The 20578-nt window shown below is 39.7% G+C and overlaps 1 pseudogene; it reads left to right on the forward strand.

Moving 5' to 3' along the window:
- Window positions 1-11601, forward strand: part of LOC108428802 — a 29704-nt pseudogene extending 18103 nt beyond the window's left edge.
- Window positions 11602-20578: the final 8977 nt, after the last annotated feature.

Raw genomic sequence — 20578 nt, forward strand, 5'->3', positions numbered from 1 at the left:
TTTTTGCATCTATATTTATGTATGTAATCTATTTTTCTTTTGAAATTCAATTTGTGGTGTTCTCTTGTTACGTTTTGGGGTTTATTGCATCACACAAATCATGAATTTACACAACACTGTTTATATGCTGAAATTAACATAATGAACAGGACCAATAAAGGGTGGGCTCTGACTTTTGCACAGCACTGTTAGTTAAACCCAGAAGGGTCTAGTCAAAACCAACTTGGAGTGATGGATCAGCATCTTGAGTTGTGATGAGTTGGAGTGGCATTTGTAATCTAGAACTAATCATCCAACATCAGATGCTGACCTCATTAACACTCTTGTGGCTGAATGCAATCAAATCTTCACAGCAGAGTTCCAACATCTAGTGTAAAGGCTTCCCATAAGAGTAGAAACTGTTCCTGCAACAAAGGGTCACTAACCTGGCATTAATACCCCTAATTTCAGAAGAAATGTTGGATAATCAGTTGTCTACAAACCTTTGGACATACAGTATAGTGTATAATCAGCAGGCCGGTCATATTAGTGGAGGTGTTTTCTGAAGCACAGTTGTTTCTGATCTGTGGCACTGACTCTGACATCTGTCTGGGTGGGTGTGTGTATGTCTGTGTGAGTGTGTGTGTGTGTGATTCCGTATCTGAAGGAACAGACATTCATGGAGGAGTTGTGCTTGTGGAGGTGATTTCTGAAGCACAGATCATCTTCTCTGACCAGCAGTGCCACCTCTAACTGGGTCTGTTTACACATTATACCTCTTATGAAGGATTCTGAATTGAACTTGAGCTCTATTCTGTATCATGTTAATTGGTGTTTGGTGTATGTACATATGCATTTATACTGCTCTGTTCTTTCTTCAGGCCTGAAGAGAAACTGAGAGATGTTAGAGGAGCTCCAGGCCTCCAGCATGCTGCCTACTTCTGAGAACACAGAGAAAGACAAACAGAGAACGCCACACATAGAGAGGAAAAAAACTATGAAGACAATGCCAGAGAAATGACAACCACCACCTTCAGTGCACCAACAAAGCTGCATTGTGAGGGAAATAATACCGAGACTGAAAGCTTATTATTGGCTGATGAGGACACTGTGGTCTTCAACTGTCAATCCTCCTCTACCTCAGAGAGTCTGGACTCCCTGATTGGTGCTCTGAGACAACAGATACAGTCGTCTGGTTTGGTTAAGGAAAAACAGGCCAGAGCTGGCTGCTGGAGAGGACCCGACACAACTGGATGTTTTTAAGGAGCTGTTGGACCGGGCGAGGATATAATGACACATTAGAGAGAGCAGAATTCTTTATACCAGGGCCGTGTTTGTTCAGTTCTTTGTAAGTAACAGCAGAGTTAGTTATTATGTTTAACATATGAGACTGGCATTCTGATCAACTGTTTTCTATAATAAGTAATAAACAATACATCAAATTACTGTTAAGAAATTACTGTTTTTAACAGTACATTTAATGATGCACTTTTTATTATAAGCAGAGTCTTTTTACTTGAAATATTGTAAATTCCTTTGTCAGTTTTATTTTTCATGTGGCACAATAAAGAATTGCACTAGTACTTTGTTTTGAAAAGGGCTGGGATTTCAGATGCCTTTAGGGTTTTCAGTCTGCCATCGCTAAACAGCTTTAAAAGGCTTATTTACAGGCTTTGAAGCATTCTTTTGCTGGATCTAAGGAGTTTACAACCTTAAAAAACTTGTTTTTTGTGCTGTTGCATATTTCATGAGCTTTCTCAGTGTGAAATTACTGTCAGGATACAGACCCTTCACTAAATAACAGCTAAAACTAAAGAGAGTATTGTTTATTGCTATTAATGTTTTATTTGTCCTGGTGAGCCAACCCTGAGAAGCTTTAGCTCTAAGGTCAGAACTATCTTCCCGATGCTGAGCCTGGATGAAAAGAGAGAGCAATACTGCTGTGAGATGTGCAGTTAATGAAGAGGAAGTAAAAGAGGGCAGGCTTTGCTTTGAGCCCACTGGGCTGGTGGAGTGAAGAGTGGGCTCAATTTTCCTGTGTAGGTTTTTGTTGCTATGACGACAGAGCAACCCCGAATCACCACAGCTAAGAGTTGCGGCTCCTGCCCTTAACCTTCAACTTCCGCTCTCAAAACAAGTGTGACATCAGTATGTAATGTATTGTACTGCACTTATGCATTGTATTGTTCTGTGTTCCACTTTGTTCGTTTTTTTCTCTGGGTATCAACAGTGACTTTTTGTTACTAGCAGTATCTGAGCTCAGCACTAGCTTTATCTCTAACCTATTTGGCAAAGATACTTTCTCTAGATAGACACTTTTTGTAAGTCGCTCTGAATAAGAACGTCTGCTAAATCCTGTAAATGTAATGTAAATGTAAAATGTAGTATGACATCAGAAGAACATGCATAATGTTAAAGATTACATGTGTTCAACTCAACACACCATGAGCTATTAGAGGGGAAATAACACCTTTTAAAATGTAAATCTAAAGTAAATCATTTAGATGTAGACAAAGTCATTTAGAGTGGTGATGGGAAATGCTCCATTCTAGAGAAACTTACTGACTCTGAATGGCTCATTATGGTGGTGATCGGAACCAGACGTCCATCACAGAAAGCTGTTTTATGTAATGGTTAGGAATATATTGTCTGATACCTAAGTCATTATTCTATGATAATTTTGCAATAAACTTTGGGAACTTTTAAAATTATATCAGAGAGGTACATGTGCAGCGTTGTGAAACACATTATATACTGTCAGACTGTCAAAATGATAACTTCACAAGAGAGAAAAAAACTTTCTCTACAACGAAGCATTTCATATCAAACCACTCTCAATGTTTGTTTACATTTCAGAAGTTGAATTATGTAAAAAAAAAAATAATACTGATAATAACACAACTGACAGCACATTTTATGTTGCCTTTAAACAGGGTTGTTATTTATTTTGGGTTGCCAGAAAGTTACCATGACTTCATACGTGAGAACATGATTCCATATGTGACACGTGAGGACGAATATATTTGTATAAACGTTGTCTTATGATTTAAAAAATTGTCTTTGTAACATCTTATTTGTGTATTTTTTATCTTATTTAACTATTTAACCCAGACTGTGTTCATGTTTTTATAGGTCTGGAATATCAATTATATTTTTAAATCAAAATATGAAAAATATGAAAGAGTGCAATTTTTATTTGAGTATTATCAACAAGTTTTAAGTGGGGAGTTTTAAGCTAATAACACAGAGCCTGTGACAGCTTGTAGATAAGTTAGACCAAACACAAGCAACCATGTGCTGTGACATCACAACCACAAGTCAGAAAAAGTGGAAATGCTGGTGGTCTAAAAAAACCTTGACTTCAATTTATAAAGAAAAGATCACAGTTTAAATTGCAGTCACAGTGCTGGTCAGAAGGCCCACAAAGTTGTGTTCTGATTACAGTCAGAGCTGCTTTGTTCTGGTTACTGACACAAAATGTCACAGCCCACCCTGTATGAATGCAATATGTGTTGTAAAATTACAGTGAGCACAAACCTTAGTTTGAGTCAGATGGACTTCTGGGGGAATTTAACCAAACTGGTCTTGAGTGCTTTTTCTGTGAGGGGGAGTTTCCATCTACTGTAAGTCTCCACTGTAGGCAGAGGGAAACCTCTGGTGTCATATTACACTGTGTGAGGGGGAAATGAGGGTGCGTGTGTGTATGACTAGTGTTCATCACATCTCAGTTTCACTCTCACCGTCTTTAACGCTGGAGTGTGTCGCCACGGCTCTCTGTCTTTCTCTTGTTTGTGTGGAATCATCTATAAAGGCTCCAACTGACTCCATCTTAAGGTAGGACAACCCTTGAAATGTTAACCTTTAATGTATGCCAATGTTAGACTGCATTGTACTGGATGTTTTAATCTGGATTACTGGCATGGATTATTTCTGTAAAACACTTCATATGCAAGTTGAGTTTTTCACCTCCATGTCTAACTTTCCTTCTTTTCTCTGTGTTTTGACTTTTGTCTTGCAAAGAGAGAGTGATGAAAGGACTAGAGCTAGAGGATTCCGCAAGCCGCTTTCGATTCGCTCAGTCATGTTTGGGCCTGGCAGGCTGCTTGTGTATCAGCTACGCTGTCTGGACGCCTCACTGGCTGGACAAGAAGGGACTGTGGGCAAATAGGAATGAGTCCAGTCCAGATGGTAGCTGGGCAGATGGACAGGGCATCGAAGGTGAGTGCCTGAGTCCAGTCTCTGCGGTCAGCAGTGTGATTCTGATGGTGACTGATGAAGGTTGATTTGGATAAACAACATACATCATTTCAACATACAGTTTTAATCAATGTACCTAAGTGCAAAGCAGAAACCATCACCCACAAATAAACATAAATACAGTAAAATGTAACAAGCAGTATTGCTTTCAAAAAGCACCTAATGAGCTGGTTAGAAAAGCACAGGTTTGGCTCCTCTTTGCCTCCAGCCATTGAAGGGATTTTTTTAAAATTCCATAAGCAGCACCTGATTTAACTTAATGAATCACTGATTAACTAAATAAAGACCTTCCTTCCAGAGGTCTGGAAGAGAACATATTAACGTAAGATGTGTGTTATTTGTATTTATTCTAGTGTTATTGTTTCTATCCATTAACTGGTTCTTCGTGTCATTGCTCCAAAGAGCTCTTTTGGCACCTTTGCTGTTATAAGAGTGTGGTTCCACTACACTGTTCCCTTAACCTTTCCAGGCAACATATATTTTTCATGTGGGGTCTAATACAGTAATTATAGATGAACATTTATAGTACACATATACGGCAACAATTGTAAATTGAAAGTGTGCTATTATGTTCTGTTTGAATAGCTGTAGGAAAACAAGTTGAATGGAAATTCCAGAAGCCATTTGAAAGCAGGACGGTTAATGAAAGGTTGAAAGACTTGCAGGTTCCAACTTGTTAAGCTATGAATTAGTGACAGGAAAATCTTTGTGCTTGTGAAAGAATATCTCTTTTAATAAAGCATCTTAAAGAACAGTGGTTTCTTATTAAAGAAGGTGTTGGTGTGAAATGCCTTAAAAACATCTTTGTTGCCATTGTTGAGCTGGATATGCACAAAGTTTGTCCACTCATACATAATCAAGTTTTTATGGTAGGTCTGAGTTCAAGCTGGCATGCTCAGGCTTGTGTTTCCAGAATTTCTGAAATTTTTCTTGTGGGGATGTCCCACTATTCCCCTCTGCTTTGAGCAAAGCAGAATATTAACTACCAGAGACAAAATTTTTATGAGATTTTTTGAGGTTTCATAGCTACTTGGATGACAATTTCAGCAGGGCTGTTTGTCATTTTCCTGTAAATGACAAGACAGATTGTAGTAAGATTGATTGCTTGTACCATGAAAATTCATGTAGATTACTTTAGCAGATTTATGTTGTGGAATGAAAGTCTTGGAATATCTGAATTGTTGTACAGATATAGTGTCATAACTGTGTCAGTGGAATTTAATAGTATTTGTCAGTAATTAATTATTGTTTGTTTTGGTGTAAACAGGTCTGGGGGCTCAGAGGATCTTTGCTGCCATTTCTTTCCTCATGGCCATTAGCTCAGGAGTTCTGTGTCTGGTCTTTGCTTTCTGCTGGACGTCTCGGACAGTGCGCTCTTACTCCAACACGCGCTCTCTGCTGATGGCAGGGCAGGCACTCTACCCCACCACCCTGCTACTCATCACACTCGCCCCTACAGGTCAGTACTAACACAGCAGATGTTCAGTGATCACCTTTTTATTCTGTAAATCCCTTTGTGGAAGTAAAACCTTTTGAACGGTTTATTTCTACACTTAAGTTCCTCATTCTCATAACATCAGTTATACATTAGTCACATGGTAGTTGCTGAATGTATCATTGGTGTTATCTAAGCCTTTAACCCCTTAAATGGCCAAAGCTTGATTACATACTTCTATAACCTAAGAACAGCCTCAGTATACGGTACACCTGGGATTTTTAGGTGTTAAATAAATAATCGAATAATAAGCCTGAATACTAAACACCCGATGTACACACACATGTTTAATTCTAGGGATAAGGAGAGGTTAGAAAATGGTTATGTAAAAATGAATGATGATGGTTTCTAGTACATGAAACCACACAAACTTCATTAAACCCAGGGTTCAAAGGACTAAAATGAAAACTAAAAAAGGATTTCAGACATTTATCTCCAGTTTTGTGCTTTCCTTATACAATTTTACAAAGAAAATGATTGAGTTTTTGGCCCTGCAAAGGTTTTGCCACATTAACTTTTCTTTGGGGTGAGGATCATTGTTTAGAACGATATGGTATGTCAGATTTCTGTGCAATTTATCTCGCATCACAGCGGCTGCTTGAGAAGTGGGGGAGCAGGAGTTGACTTTCACAACCATACAAACAGAAACATTACAACAAACCACAACAATATACTTTATACCACCACCAAATTCCACTGTACTAGCTACTACCCCTAATACTGAACAGGCGCACACGATACTATATGTGTATCTATGTAAACAGTTCGCTCTTTTGATTAAGTAACAAGTGGATAAAGGAATTAGTTTAAGTCTTGACTTTGGCACTCTAAAACGTCTATTTGAAGGCAAAATATTATATTCTCTATATAGCACATGCAGTGGATTAGATAAAATACCACATGATAATCTTTCAATACCTTTCCTACAGGCTGTTGTAGAAGCCTGCTCCACTGTATTGCATCACATTCTGGATTACTGTAATATAAAACAAAGATAAAAGATTATTGACCCCAAACAATCTTACCTATAAATAAAATAAATATGTTGATGTACATTGCTAGAGAAATAATAAATATGACTATTTCATGATAACATTGTATTTATATGTACATCAGAGTATTCATATGACATAACCTGCTTAATTTCCTGATTGTAAATTCTCAAAGGAGGTGGAAATTAATCAAGAAAGAGACCAAAGATAATCTCCCCTGTCTTCTTTGTATTCATAGTAAGAGCATTCTGATTGCACCAATCTACCAGCCTATTAACACCCTGTTGATATAGATTGTTATTATTATTCATCAACAAAGCTAATAACATAGAATTATCACAATATTTAAAAATCAAATAATCATTTGGTTCCTGAACTTTGAAATAATTTGTATACGATGTAAACAGAAGCAGAGAACTCAACACATCCTTGTGGTGCTCCAACATTAATTATAATAGACAGTGATACCACTTTATTTGCTTTCATCTGCTGTACTCTATCAATCAGAAAATCCCTATACCAGTAGATAAGGATTAATATCTAATTCAACCATTTCTAAGAGTAGAATATCAGGTCCAATAGTGTTAAATGCAGATGAGAAATCCATGTTATAGCGTATGTATGAGGCTTGTCCAAATAAGTTAACACAAAATGGACCAGTGTAGTTACTGCATTTTCTAGGATCTGCTCACAAGATTTCATAACAACTGATGTAACCTTTACTGGACGAAAAACAATTCTGGGTATCTTAGTGGCTGAAGTAATATATGATGTCTTCCATATTCTAGAAACAGCATGTGCATCTACAGAAAGCTGGAATATCGTTTGCCAGACTGAAGCCAGTTCCTCTTGCAAACGATTTTAGAACAAAAGCACTAACATTAGTTGGATCATGAACTTTGCTTACATTACTGCCTTTGCATGTTCTTAATACATCATCTACAGAAATTACTATCCTATCTCTGCTAGATGGTATAATAACCCTGAGAATATCAGTACATTTGTCCTCAATGCCACTCTTTCAATCTTAAACCTAGTAAAATGAACATTCAGTAAGTTTGAGAATTCAAAGTCACTGGAATGGACTTCCTTAATGAAGATACCCCTATCATGTTCCTCATAGTGACCCAAAGTCTCTTTGGGTTCTTTGTTTTAAAAGCATCCTTTTTCCTATACATCATTTTTGCAACTCTCAGTTTCCACCAGTTTAGCAGCACCCCAGTCTCGATCTCTAAAAGCCTTCCTCCTCTTATTGATGGCAAGTTTAACGTCCTTAGTGATATAAGTCTTATTATTTGGGTAAACCTTCATGTTTTTTGTAGAAATTGTCTGTACACACAAAACGTACATGATCACTTGTAACTGTAATAATTTTATCTAATGAACTATGTTGGAATATATTCCAATCTCTGCATTCAAATCAAGCTTTCAGCTCATTTGTACTTTCCTCTCTTCTTCCACTGGATGTATGAGAAAAGACTGGAGGAGGTTTTTAAAACCCTTTAAAACCTAAAGAGACTCTGGGACACTATGAGGAACATGATGGAAAATAACTTTAAAATCTCAAACTTACTGAATAGTCATTTTACTAGGTTTGAGAATGAAATGGTGGACATTTTTTTTATTTTGACTTATTGGTCATTAAAAATACCACATTATAATCAAACTTTGTTAAAGGTGACCTAATTTCTGACAAATAAGCCTTTTTATATTCACAACACACTTGTCCAACATATTCTCCTTCCTTGTCCCATTCCCAACATATTGGTGAAGCCCAGGAATCGTCTTGTTCAGTTTGCACAGATTTAAATCTCCCAGCACTATAGTTGGAGCATTCAGGTGTTTCCAATGCTGTTGATATACACAATCCACAGTAACAGTGGCTGCTTCTGTCCCTTTAACACTGAGAGGAACATAAGAGGCAAACAACAGAATGCAGCTGAATTCTGGCTGGAAATAGAAAGGTCTCCGTGTTATGTCCAGAATTTCAACATTTTTGTGGCATTTTTTTCTCATTAACAGTGTAAAGTTGACACCATCAGTTGCTAATATTTGGATCACTCTCCATTTGTAGTGGGAATTCTGGTGGATAAATTTTTTAAAAATAAAATTTCTAAAATTTCCAAAACTAAAAAATCTTAATATGTCCATTAACATCTCCTATAAGCATATATGCAAAAAGGAGAGCTTAATTTTAAACATACAAGTCATTGGTTTTATATAAATATGGTGTAACACCAGTGACATTCTGGTTAAAGTTGGCCATCTCATTGGTGGTCAGGCGACCCTGTGCAACTATATAACATTAGTTATAAAAGAGATGTATAGCATTATTTAAGCAAAATTATTTAGCCATTAAAGCACATAATACGAGTGACGCATAGACGTTACATGCTGCCTCATAAAAAAAAATTAAACTTATTGAAATATAGTGAGCGTGTAATGGGGAGCGAGGAGGTGGATGCATGCGCTGAGATAAGCGAGATTTATTAAGTGCAAATCCAGAATCAGGGTCATAACGGTCCAAGGTCATATAGCCGACACGGATAGAATGGGGTTCAGACATGATGCAAACAGAGTCCAACGAAGCAAACATAAAAACAGAGCAAGGACATGAAACAGACCAATACATTCATACAAAGACTGGCAAACACAAGAGGCAAACACAGGGCTTAAATACACAGGACAATGAGGGAGTGAACACAATCAAGGGCGGAGTAACAAAACCAAAACAGAACACATGGACAGGACTGGGAGGGGCCAACCGTGACAGAGCGAGTGTGGACTCATCTGGTCATGAATTGAGATGCTTCCTCTCTGATGAGCCTTGACCCCAGGAGGTAGTTTAAAAGAGCTGAAAATATAAAAAAAGAAAGAGTCCTGATAACACCTGTGACCAAAATCTGTGACAAATGAATAAAAATAAATAAATAAATAAATATATTGTAGCACAACATGGCCCAAGGAGGACACTGGAGGCAGGGTTCACAATTGCAGCAGCCATTATTTATTTCCCAAAATAAACAAACCAAACGCTCAGCTGGCCACTTTTCAGCGGCCGACGCTAGTTAGACTTTTCAGGCCTTCTCTTTAGTGGAGCTTTTCAGCTCTGCCTTCCTTAGCTGCTGCTCATCTCTCTCCCTCACTGTTCCCTCTCAGCTCTTTTTAAAGCACTCATGCTGCCAGCCAGATCAGCATCAGCTGCTCTCATTAAGGGCAGCGTGCCACATGCATATTTTTAAAATGTAGTAGAACGTTAATGATATAAAAAATGTTGAAACAAAAATTGGTGTTGTGATGATTAAAATGTATTATTTAATCTTAGATCAACTGTGTCATTATACATATTGACTTCTGGAGCTGTGCCTGATTTTTTAAACATCTTTTTAAGCCCTGCAACCTTTGTGACAGGGTTTCCTAACCCAAATGGAGAATGACACACACACACAAACACCCTCTCCTTTACTGCTTCTCAAACTAGCACTTCTGTCCACTCACACAAATGTAAATCACTCAAGTTCTTAGACAGGGTCGGAGATGGGGGTGATAACCAACTCACAGCAAAACACAGCAAACTCAGAGCAGTACCTGTCATACCTGTCATACCTGTCATCTCATTATGTATCAAGGGCAGGTTGGTAAGTACGATAGATGGGGGAGGATGTCTTGTGTACCTGCGCTGTAGTCGTCCTCACATTTAGCCGCTTTTACCCATTTCTTTCCTCCTTCTCCCCTTTTTTCTCAGCGCAGCGGGAACAGAATCCACAACCGCTTCAGTGAACTGATTCCTTGTATCAACAAATACTGCACTGAACAAGCAATGATCTCTTTTCCCTCCAGCTCCTTCAGCTGTCTTTGACTCCCTTCCACATCTCTCTGTCTCTCTCTCCACAGGGTTCCTCTTTCTTCTAAGCTGGGCACTATTTACCAGTCAGCACATTGCTGAAATCCAGGACGACATCACACGCCTGGGCTCCTCCTATTGGCTGGGCGTGGTGGGCTGGGCTCTGCTGTTGGCCGTGCTGCCGGTCGTGTTTCTGGTAGAGCAGTGTGTGGTGCCGGACGTCCTGCCTGAGCTGATGAGAGCAGCTGAGACGTGGTGGAAAGCTCCCGAGGTGGCGTACGCTCGCTCATTCAGCGAGAGCTGCTACTACAAGGGGGCAAAATTTGACAATGGGTTCAAGAGGCACCTGTCAGTGCCCTGAGGACGACTGTAGATACACAGGATGAGTTGAATATTGCTGCTGTCTCAGTATCTGCACCCTCGATTAGCCAGTGGAAGGACTGAGCAGCAGGAGAAGGCCTCCAGAATCTCAGAAGGCTGTAGATGGTTTATTGCACTTTAGCCAGGATCTGTCAGGCCTCAGAGCCTGAAGAACGAATGGGCTGAAATTCATTGATGGATGGACATTAAAGGACTGTTCTTTTCCTAATAATTTCTTTCAAGCTAATGTTGTAAACTACAACACATTAAAGACTAAAAATACTAAAACCATCAGTGAGCTAAGTGGTGCATGGTGAAGACCCCTGTTACATTACATACTGACTTTAATGCAACCATGGACCTAGTTGAAAAGTTTTGTACTTCAATCAACATGCATTAATTTAAGGCTACAGGTTATTGTGAGCAAGGATATGTGAGGGAAGATGATTTATTTTTGTTGTACCAGCCCCCTCATGTGGTCAATTTGTGTTATAACAATTGCTACAATTTGTATCTACAAACAAAAGGGTGCTCATACTCTTATCCGACCAGCTCAGATATGATGTAATGTAGTCACCTAGAATGTTTTTATACTGATAATATAATGATTTATGTTTTGTATTCTTGTCTTGTAATTATAAATAAGTTAACAATTAAAGCATTAGTCATGCGTATATTGCTTATAAGTCTGTCTCCTTTGTGCTATTTTTGTTTGACTTTGTATTGTGGTCTGTTTTGTGGCAGTGCTGTCTCATAACAAAAACTTTACTTGACAAAGTTTTGGTCTCTTTGCAGTGGATGTTGAACATCAAGGCCACTGGTTCTAAGTCCTGGCTTATATTCCCTGCATATTATGTACATATTATGCCTGCTGTATTATCAAACCACTCACTAGCTGAGTAAGGTGTGCTAGACAAAGAAAGATGTGAAAAACATGCAAACGTGAGGATCCAAGGACAGAACAGGTTTTTTCTTTTCTTCTGTTTTTTTTCTTTTTATTTGCACCTGTGTCCAACAGTTTTTGAGATATCGACAAAAAACAACTCCAACGCATTTGGTTTGATTGTGAGATTTATGATTAGCTTCTGCATCGCGTCTGTTCAGATTCAGAATGTTTTTCCCTATAGAATGAATGGCAGACCTATGTGGCCAAAAGACTGTAGACAAAATACCATGGCAACTGCCTGGCAGCACCCTAGCAACTACCAGAGATACCACAACAATCGCTTAGCAGCACCCTAGTAACCACCTGGGATACCATAGCAACCACCTAGCAATACCATGGCAACCACATAGCAAACTCCTAGGAACAACCAGAGATAACCACAGTAGTAACCACCTAGTAATACCTTAGCAACCACCTGGGATGCCATAGGAACTGCTTAGCAACCACCAGGGATTCCATAACCACCATTTAGCAACACACCAGCACCCAGTGTTGGCATTTGTTTCAGCTGCACAATCATTGCATTTTCTTCAGAAAATGGATTTTCTAGCTTTCAATTTTTCAGTTTATAAGTAAATATTTCATACTTTGGAGTTTATATAAGCAGATAAAGGCCTCCCATGTGTCACCAGGCCAATCACAGCTACTGCCAGATATTTAGAATGCTGTGTAGAGACAGAGGGAGGAGAAGGGAGGAGAAGGGAGGAAGGGGGAGAAAGAGAGAGAGAGGTTGAAAGTGGAAACAGACAGACAAGGATGCTGCTGAGCCTGTGTTTACTGTTTGATCCCACCAAAGTAGAGAAGAATGAAGTGGATCTGGCTTGTGCTAATTGTGCATTAATCAGGTGCTGCACTAATTAAAAGGCAGTTCTGCCCTGTTAGCAGTGGCTAATGAGTTTGTTATTAAATCCACAGAGGACTTCTTTTTTTAATTTACCAACAGGATAACGCTTTATTGGTTTTAATGGGAGTTGAGTGTCCTCGAAGGTCATGACAGCAGGGTGCTTTAGTGTTCACTGAATGTCAAGCCAGCCTGCCTCCAAGTCAGCATCAAAGCCAGTTTATGTGTCACTATGTGTGTGTGGCTGAGTCTGCATGTGGCCTGTGTGTAAATTAACCACTGCATTTTCAACATAGGGACAACTTTGGAATTCCAGAATTCCCAAAGGAAGCCCTTTAAACATAATGGTTTCTACTCAGCCCTTCTACACCCTCTCATTTCCTCATTTCCAATTCTGACTGACACACCAAAGCTCCTCAGAATTAATCAGTTCAAATGAGAGTCAAATACAGTCCCTCTCACTTCTCTAGTGCAGCTTTGAAAAGTTCCTCTTTTTACTCTGTGTATGACTCCCTAAAAATACATTTAGATGTACTGAAGACTGCTGTTTAGAACTTCTTCATATCTTCATTTTGCAATACAGCAGCTCAACCATGTACTGCAAGGCAAGTGTGATGATGGGGAGCGATGTTGATGTGGACGCATGTGCGGAGACAAGCGAGATTTATTATGGGCAAATCCAAAATCAGGTTCAAGATAGTCCAGGTTCAAATGGCCAGTACGGAGAGCAGGAGGGACAGAGATGAGAAAATGAACACAGAACTCCAAACAGACCAGAAATAAACAAAACTTCAAACAACACATACACTTCAACCAGTACATCCAACAAACAAACATCAACCAGTACAAAGACCAGCAAAACAAAGGGCAAACACGGGGCTTATAAAACACAGGGATAACAAGGGACAGGTGGAAAACAGGTGGAGACAATCAGGGGCGGAATTACAAAACAAGGGGCTGGACTAGGAAACCAAAAACAAAGAAAACATGTGGAAGATCAAAACACAGGGGCATGTGGACGATCAGAAAGTAAACAGAAAAAGCACATGGAGTAGTGGGAGGAGCCAACTGGGAGGAGTCAACTGTGACACTAAGGGAGATACTAAGGGAGTGCTGGTGTTGCGCAGTTCCTCAGCTCCACTCTCAGGAACTGTTCAGAGCCAGACATTGGGGACCCATGTGTTGCACAGTTATGGGCTTTTCCTGCTCTAATACACCTGAATCTACTCATACAAAGCTTGATAAGTTAAGTCAGGTGTCTCAGAACAGTAAAAAAAAGCCCTAAACTTTATAATGCACTGAGCTCTGATAGACTGTAGAAATATTTTATCATTCAAACTAGAAACTGTGCCTCATGAGGAAATAAGTAGTTTAGCTGGGTATTAAATAACAATAATTTCCAAAAAGTTGGGACACTAATGTAAATACAAACAGCATGCAATGATATGCAAATCATGTAAACCATATTTTTAAAGGAAAATCCTAAGACAATATATCAATGTTGAAACAGAAATGTTATTGTTTTTTGAAAAGTACAGGCCCATTTTGAAATTGATGCCAACAACACGTTCCAAAAAAGTTTGGACAGGGACATGTTTACCACTGTGCTGCATCACCTTTTCTTTTAACAACACTCTGTAAGCATTTAGGAACTGAGGAGACCAATTGCTGTAGCTTTGAATGTGAACTATTTTCCCATTCTTGTTTGATATATGATTTCAGTTGCTCAACTGTTTGGGGTCCCCTTTGTTGTATTGTTCATTTCATAATGCACCAAATGTTATCAGTGGGTGACAAGTCTGGACCTCAAACAGGCCAGCTTAGCACCTAGACTCTAATTAATATAAAGCCATGCTTTTGTAATATATGCAGAATGTGGTTTCAGACTGTCTTGCTGACATAAGCAAGGCCTTCCCTGAAAAAGACGTCGTCTGGATGGCAGCATATTTTGCCAAAACCTATATCTATTGTTCAGCATTAATGCCGCTTTCACAGATGTGCACGTCACCTATGCCACATGCACTAATGCACCCCTATACCATCATGAATACTGGCTTTTGAACTGTGCACTGATAACAAACGTAGTGGTCTTCAGCCCAGTGGACGCAGTGTCCATGTTAGAGAACATGTCTCCACTGTGAGTCCAGTGGTGACGCTTCCACTGCATTTGAAGTTTTGCATTGCGCTTGGTGATGTAAGGCTTGGATGCAGCTACTCAGCCATGGAAGCCCATTCCATGAAGCTCTCTATGCACTGTTCTTGAGCTCAACTGAAAGCCACATGAAGTTTGAAGGTCTGTAGTGATTGACTGTGCAGAAAATTGATGACCTCTGCACACTTTGTGCCTCAGCATCTGCTGACCCCACTCTGTCATTTTACATGGCTTACCACTTCATGGCTAAGTTGCTGTCATTCCCAATTGCTTCCACTTTGTTATAATACCACTGACAGTTGACTGTGGAATATTTAGTAGTGAGGAAATTTCACGACTGTCCTATTATGGTACCACGCTGGAATTCACTGAGCTCCTGAGAGCAATCCATTCTTTCACAAATGTTTGTAGAAGCAGTCTGTAGGCCTAGGTGCTTGGTTTTATACACCTGTGGCCATGGAAGTGATTGGAACACCTGAATACTTTTGGCAATATAGTGTGTAAACCATGTATCTCCAAAATGGTAACTTTACTGCTTTACTTTTAATGTATTTTTCCAAGTCATTTTGGGTCGTTTCTTTTGGTCCATTCTTCATGAAATTTACACATATATGTATGTATGTGTGTGTGTGTGGGGGGGGGGGGGGGGTGAAGTTGTATATGGTTGCTGTTTTTAAATGAATCAATTTATTGAAGGAAAAAATCTGATCAGCCCTAACATGAAAAAGTAATTCACCCCATAGCTACTAAATCAACCATTTAACCAAATTCAATTGACCATTGAGTTCAGTTTCACTAGCTACACCCAGACATGATTACTGCCAGACCTGTTGAATTTAAAGATCACTTGAGCAAAAGAGCAATGTGAAACAGGCTAGAGGGTCTCAAAAGCACACTCTGAAGAATTTCAAATACAGATGAGAAACAACATCTGGAAAGGGTTAGAAAGCCATTGCTAAGTCTATGGGACTCCAGTGAACCACAGTCACAGCCATTATCCACAAATGAAGAAAACCCTGAACAGTAGTTAACTTTCCCAGGAGTGGCCGGCCTACCAAAATTTGACCAAGACCGCATCAACAACTCATCCAGGTCAGGAAAACACCCAGACAAACAATGAATATGAATCCACAATAAGAAAAACACTGGGCAAAAACAGCATTCACGGCAGAGCTGCAAGGCATAAAACACCGCTGACCAAAAAAGAACACAAAGGCTTGACTCGAATGTGACAAGCAACATCTAGAAGACCCCCAAGACTTTTGGGATGATATTCTGTGGACTGATGATTCACAGGTGAAATATATAGGTCCTGTTACATCTGGCATAAGGCTAACATCACATTCCACCATAAGAACATCATACCAACAGTCAATTTCCCCCTGGGATCAATAAAGGAATTTGAATCTGAATCTGAATCTGAAACATGGTCCTGGTAGTGTGATGGTCTGGGGCTGCTTTGAATCTGCATGACTTGTCATAACTGATGGAAATAAATTCCGCTCTACACCATGAAATCCTGAAGCCAGTTCTTTATCTAAAGATCAAACACAGCTAGGTTATGCAGCAGGACAATGATCCAAAGCACACAAGTCAACTCTGAATGGTTAAAAAAAAAAAAAAAAAACAGTGGAGTGGCCGAGACAAAGTCCTGACTTGAATCCCATTGAGATGCTGTGTCAAGACCTAATGGGTTCAGGGTCAAAAATCCTCTAATGTAGCCGATTTACAATAATTCTGTGAAAAAAGAGAGTGCCAACATTCCTCCACAGTGATGTAAAAAAAAAAAATACTCATTGCAAGTTATTGCAAACGTGTGATTGCAGTTGTTTCTGCCAAGGGTGGTGCAGCCAGTTATTAGGTTTAGGGGTGCAATTATTTTTCCACATAGGTGATAGAAGGTTAGAATAAATATTTATCTTTAATAAATGGAATGATCATGTAAAAGTGGCATGTTGTGTTTACTCATGTTGTCTTTATCTTGTATTAAAAGTAGTTGGATGATCTGAAACATTTAAATGTGACAAATTAGAAAAAATTGAAGAATTCTGGTGAGAGGCAAATACTTATATTCTCTTAAAGATTTACACGTGTGATATTGCTTTTCTCAGAATAAGCTCGATCCGTCTTGAATATGTTAAATTATTTAAAAACAGAAAAAGAAAAAAAAAACATAGAAAAACGCTCAGGTATCTGCTGCAGAGCCATGACAAACATATGCTATAAGTCAACATTGGAACTGGCACAGAGGAGCGCTAATATGTTTTACACCTGCTAACTAATTAGTGGGCGGAGCTTTCCTTTGTGACCATCCGTCAGCTGCGCCACTGTGATTGAGTGACAGCATGGCCACGCCCCCCAGCTCAGCAGGTGGCAGTGTGCAGGGCCCTGCCACACTCCTCGTATCAATTACAATCCAATTAGGGAGCCACGTCCTGCTAATTATGCCACTGCTTCCCATACCCAGAATAAAGTGAGTGTGTGTTTATTGAGATAAATAAATAAAGACACAGACTGCCAAGGCAAGCTGGCCTTAATCAGATTTTCCGAGCTGTAAACTGCCTTTCCCCCCTGTACTGTTGGAGGAGACCGCATTCTCAGCTTTGGCCACTTGGTGGCACTGTTGGAGCTTGTCTAGTGGAAATGGACATCACTGCATGAACTGTGGAAACAAGCAACCCTCCTTTTCTTTGCATTTAATGAAATCAGAGTGGGCTGTTTCACGCCAGAGCCGAACGTGTGCTCACTTATGTGTGTGTGTGCGTGTGTGTGTATGTGAGCCTGTGTACACGCACGTGTATGTGTAACTGTGTGAAACAGCTCATCTGTTCAACACGTGCAAATTCAGACAAAATACTTCAATTTCTGACTTATTTTAAAAAAGCAGCACAGAGTCCAGCAATATGAGAAATTATGGAATACATTTTGTTCAGGCTCTAGATCATTGAATAAATCTCATTTGACTTGAGATTTCACAGCTTGGCTGCCTTTTTGGTCAGGAACACAGGCTGGGGCAGCCTGAGAGTCTGCACTTTAACCGATAAATTGATAGAAAGAGATGGCAAGATGGAGAGAATGTGAGGTGACACTGGAGATGAGTGTAAAATAGGATTAAATTCATTCGGGGGCGTTATCAGTTTGGACTGTGTTTGACCTGGCTGTGGCACATGTCCTTCAGCCCTCTCTTTCCTACTTATCCCGAGTGTGCTTCACTTACGCACTTCTTCCGCTCAGACACAATATATCTTTTAACGGTTTCCCCAAGGCCGTTCAGATTTATCACTCGACTGCCAGAGACTAATGACGAGTGTTTATCCTGTTTCCTCCCCACTGAGCCCCTTTACCACAGTGTTCTTCAGTTACCCACTCAAAGTCTTCCCCTTGCTTCCTTACTGCAGTCTATACTTTACATAGGCCAGAAGGAGCATTAGACTTTATGGTCTGTACAGTATGCTAAACTTGTCATCTGCACAACCCAAAGGCTAATGCTATAACGCTATCACTGGAATTGAAACATTTGTTTGACCTCGATGGGTCCTAAAATTCATGCTGGATTCAGTCGAGTTTGAGTGTCATTTCTCAATTATTTCTGGGCCTCAGGTCCAATTTCACATTCTTATAGGCTGCCTCCCACTATTAACTCATTTTGGCCTGAATGACCCCCACTTTAGTTTTTTCCCTACTTTTTTCTTCCACCTACCTTTATCACTGTTTTAATTTGGCATACTGGAGTAACCTATGTTTTTGGTAGCCAGGTCCAAAGGGCCAACGTGCTAAAATGGATACGCAGGAAAGACCATGACAATCATTCATTGTAGCTAAGGTGTTTCAGCTGTCACTACTATCAGTAATAACAGTTTGGGTTGTTGTGTTTAGGATGCATCAATTGGATTCAGATGGAAATTTTCAGACTATAGCTGGGTCCAGAAAGAATTTTATCAAGCAGTAGTCTGGTTTGGACAGAATCTAGTAAGAAACGTTTCATTCTGAAAACAGGTATGAGCAGAACCTTGTTGGAATGAGGTCAGATTTGGACAAATGTTTGTCTGTCCAGACAGCATTTTGTCAGGCTTTTTATTTGGATTCAAAACCTGAAATTTGTCAGCCTCAGAAAGAAACTTGGCTACAGAGAGGCTGGGAAAAAAATTTGTCGGTCTACAGTTTGTTCAAACAGAATTATGCAATGCATTCAGGTTCAGGCAGAATTCTGGAGTTCTATAGTCAGGTTCAGACAGAATTCTGGTGTTCTATAGTCAGGTTCAGGCAGAATTCTGGTGTTCTATAGTCAGGTTCTGACAGAATGTTGGTGTTCTATAGTCAGGTTCAGGCAGAATTCTGGTGTTCTATAGTCAGGTTCAGACAGAATGTTGGTGTTCTATAGTCAGGGTCAGACAGAATGTTGGTGTTCTATAGTCAGGATCAGACAGAATTCTAGTGTTCTATAGTCAGGGTCAGACAGAATTCTGGTGTTCTATAGTCAGGTTCCGACAGAATTCTGGTGTTCTATAGTCAGGTTCAGACAGAATTCTGGTGTTCTATAGTCAGGTTCAGCCCGAATGTTGGTGTTCTATAGTCAGGTTCAGACAGAATGTTGGTGTTCTATAGTCAGGTTCAGACAGAATTCTGGTGTTCTACAGTCAGGTTCAAACAGAATTCTGGTGTTCTATAGTCAGGTTCTGACAGAATGTTGGTGTTCTATAGTCAGGTTTAGACAGAATGTTGGTGTTCTATAGTCAGGGTCAGACAGAATGTTGGTGTTCTATAGTCAGGTTTAGACAGAATTCTGGTGTTTTATAGTCAGGTTCATACAGAATTCTGGTGTTCTATAGTCAGGTTCAGACAGAATGTTGGTGTTCTATAGTCAGGGTCAGACAGAATTCTGGTGTTCGATAGTCAGGTTCAGACAGAATTCTGGTGTTTTATAGTCAGGTTCAGACAGAATTCTGGAGTTCCATAGTCAGGTTCTGACAGAATGTTGGTGTTCTATAGTCAGGTTCAGACAGAATTCTGGAGTTCCATAGTCAGGTTCAGACAGAATGTTGGTGTTCTATAGTCAGGGTCAGACAGAATGTTGGTGTTCTATAGTCAGGTTCAGACAGAATGTTGGTGTTCTATAGTCAGGTTCAGACAGAATGCTGGTGTTCTATAGTCAGGGTCAGACAGAATGTTGGTGTTCTATAGTCAGGTTCAGACAGAATTCTGGTGTTCTATAGTCATGGTCAGACAGAATTCTGGTGTTCTATAGTCAGGGTCAGACAGAATGTTGGTGTTCTATAGTCAGGTTCAGACAGAATTCTGGTGTTCTATAGTCAGGTTCAGACAGAATGTTGGTGTTCTATAGTCAGGGTCAGACAGAATGTTGGTGTTCTATAGTCAGGTTCAGACAGAATTCTGGTGTTCTATAGTCAGGTTCAGACAGAATTCTGGTGTTCTATAGTCAGGTTCAGGCAGAATTCTGGTGTTCTATAGTCAGGTTCAGGCAGAATTCTGGTGTTCTATATTCAGGTTCAGACAGAATTCTGGTGTTCTATAGTCAGGTTCAGACAGAATTCTGGTGTTCTATAGTCAGGTACAGACAGAATTCTGGTGTTCTATAGTCAGGTTCAGACAGAATGTTGGTGTTCTATAGTCAGGTTCAGACAGAATTCTGGTGTTCTACAGTCAGGTTCAAACAGAATTCTGGTGTTCTATAGTCAGGTTCTGACAGAATGT

The sequence above is a fragment of the Pygocentrus nattereri genome, chromosome 11 (assembly GCF_015220715.1).
Source record: "Pygocentrus nattereri isolate fPygNat1 chromosome 11, fPygNat1.pri, whole genome shotgun sequence".
Classification (NCBI taxonomy): domain Eukaryota; kingdom Metazoa; phylum Chordata; class Actinopteri; order Characiformes; family Serrasalmidae; genus Pygocentrus; species Pygocentrus nattereri.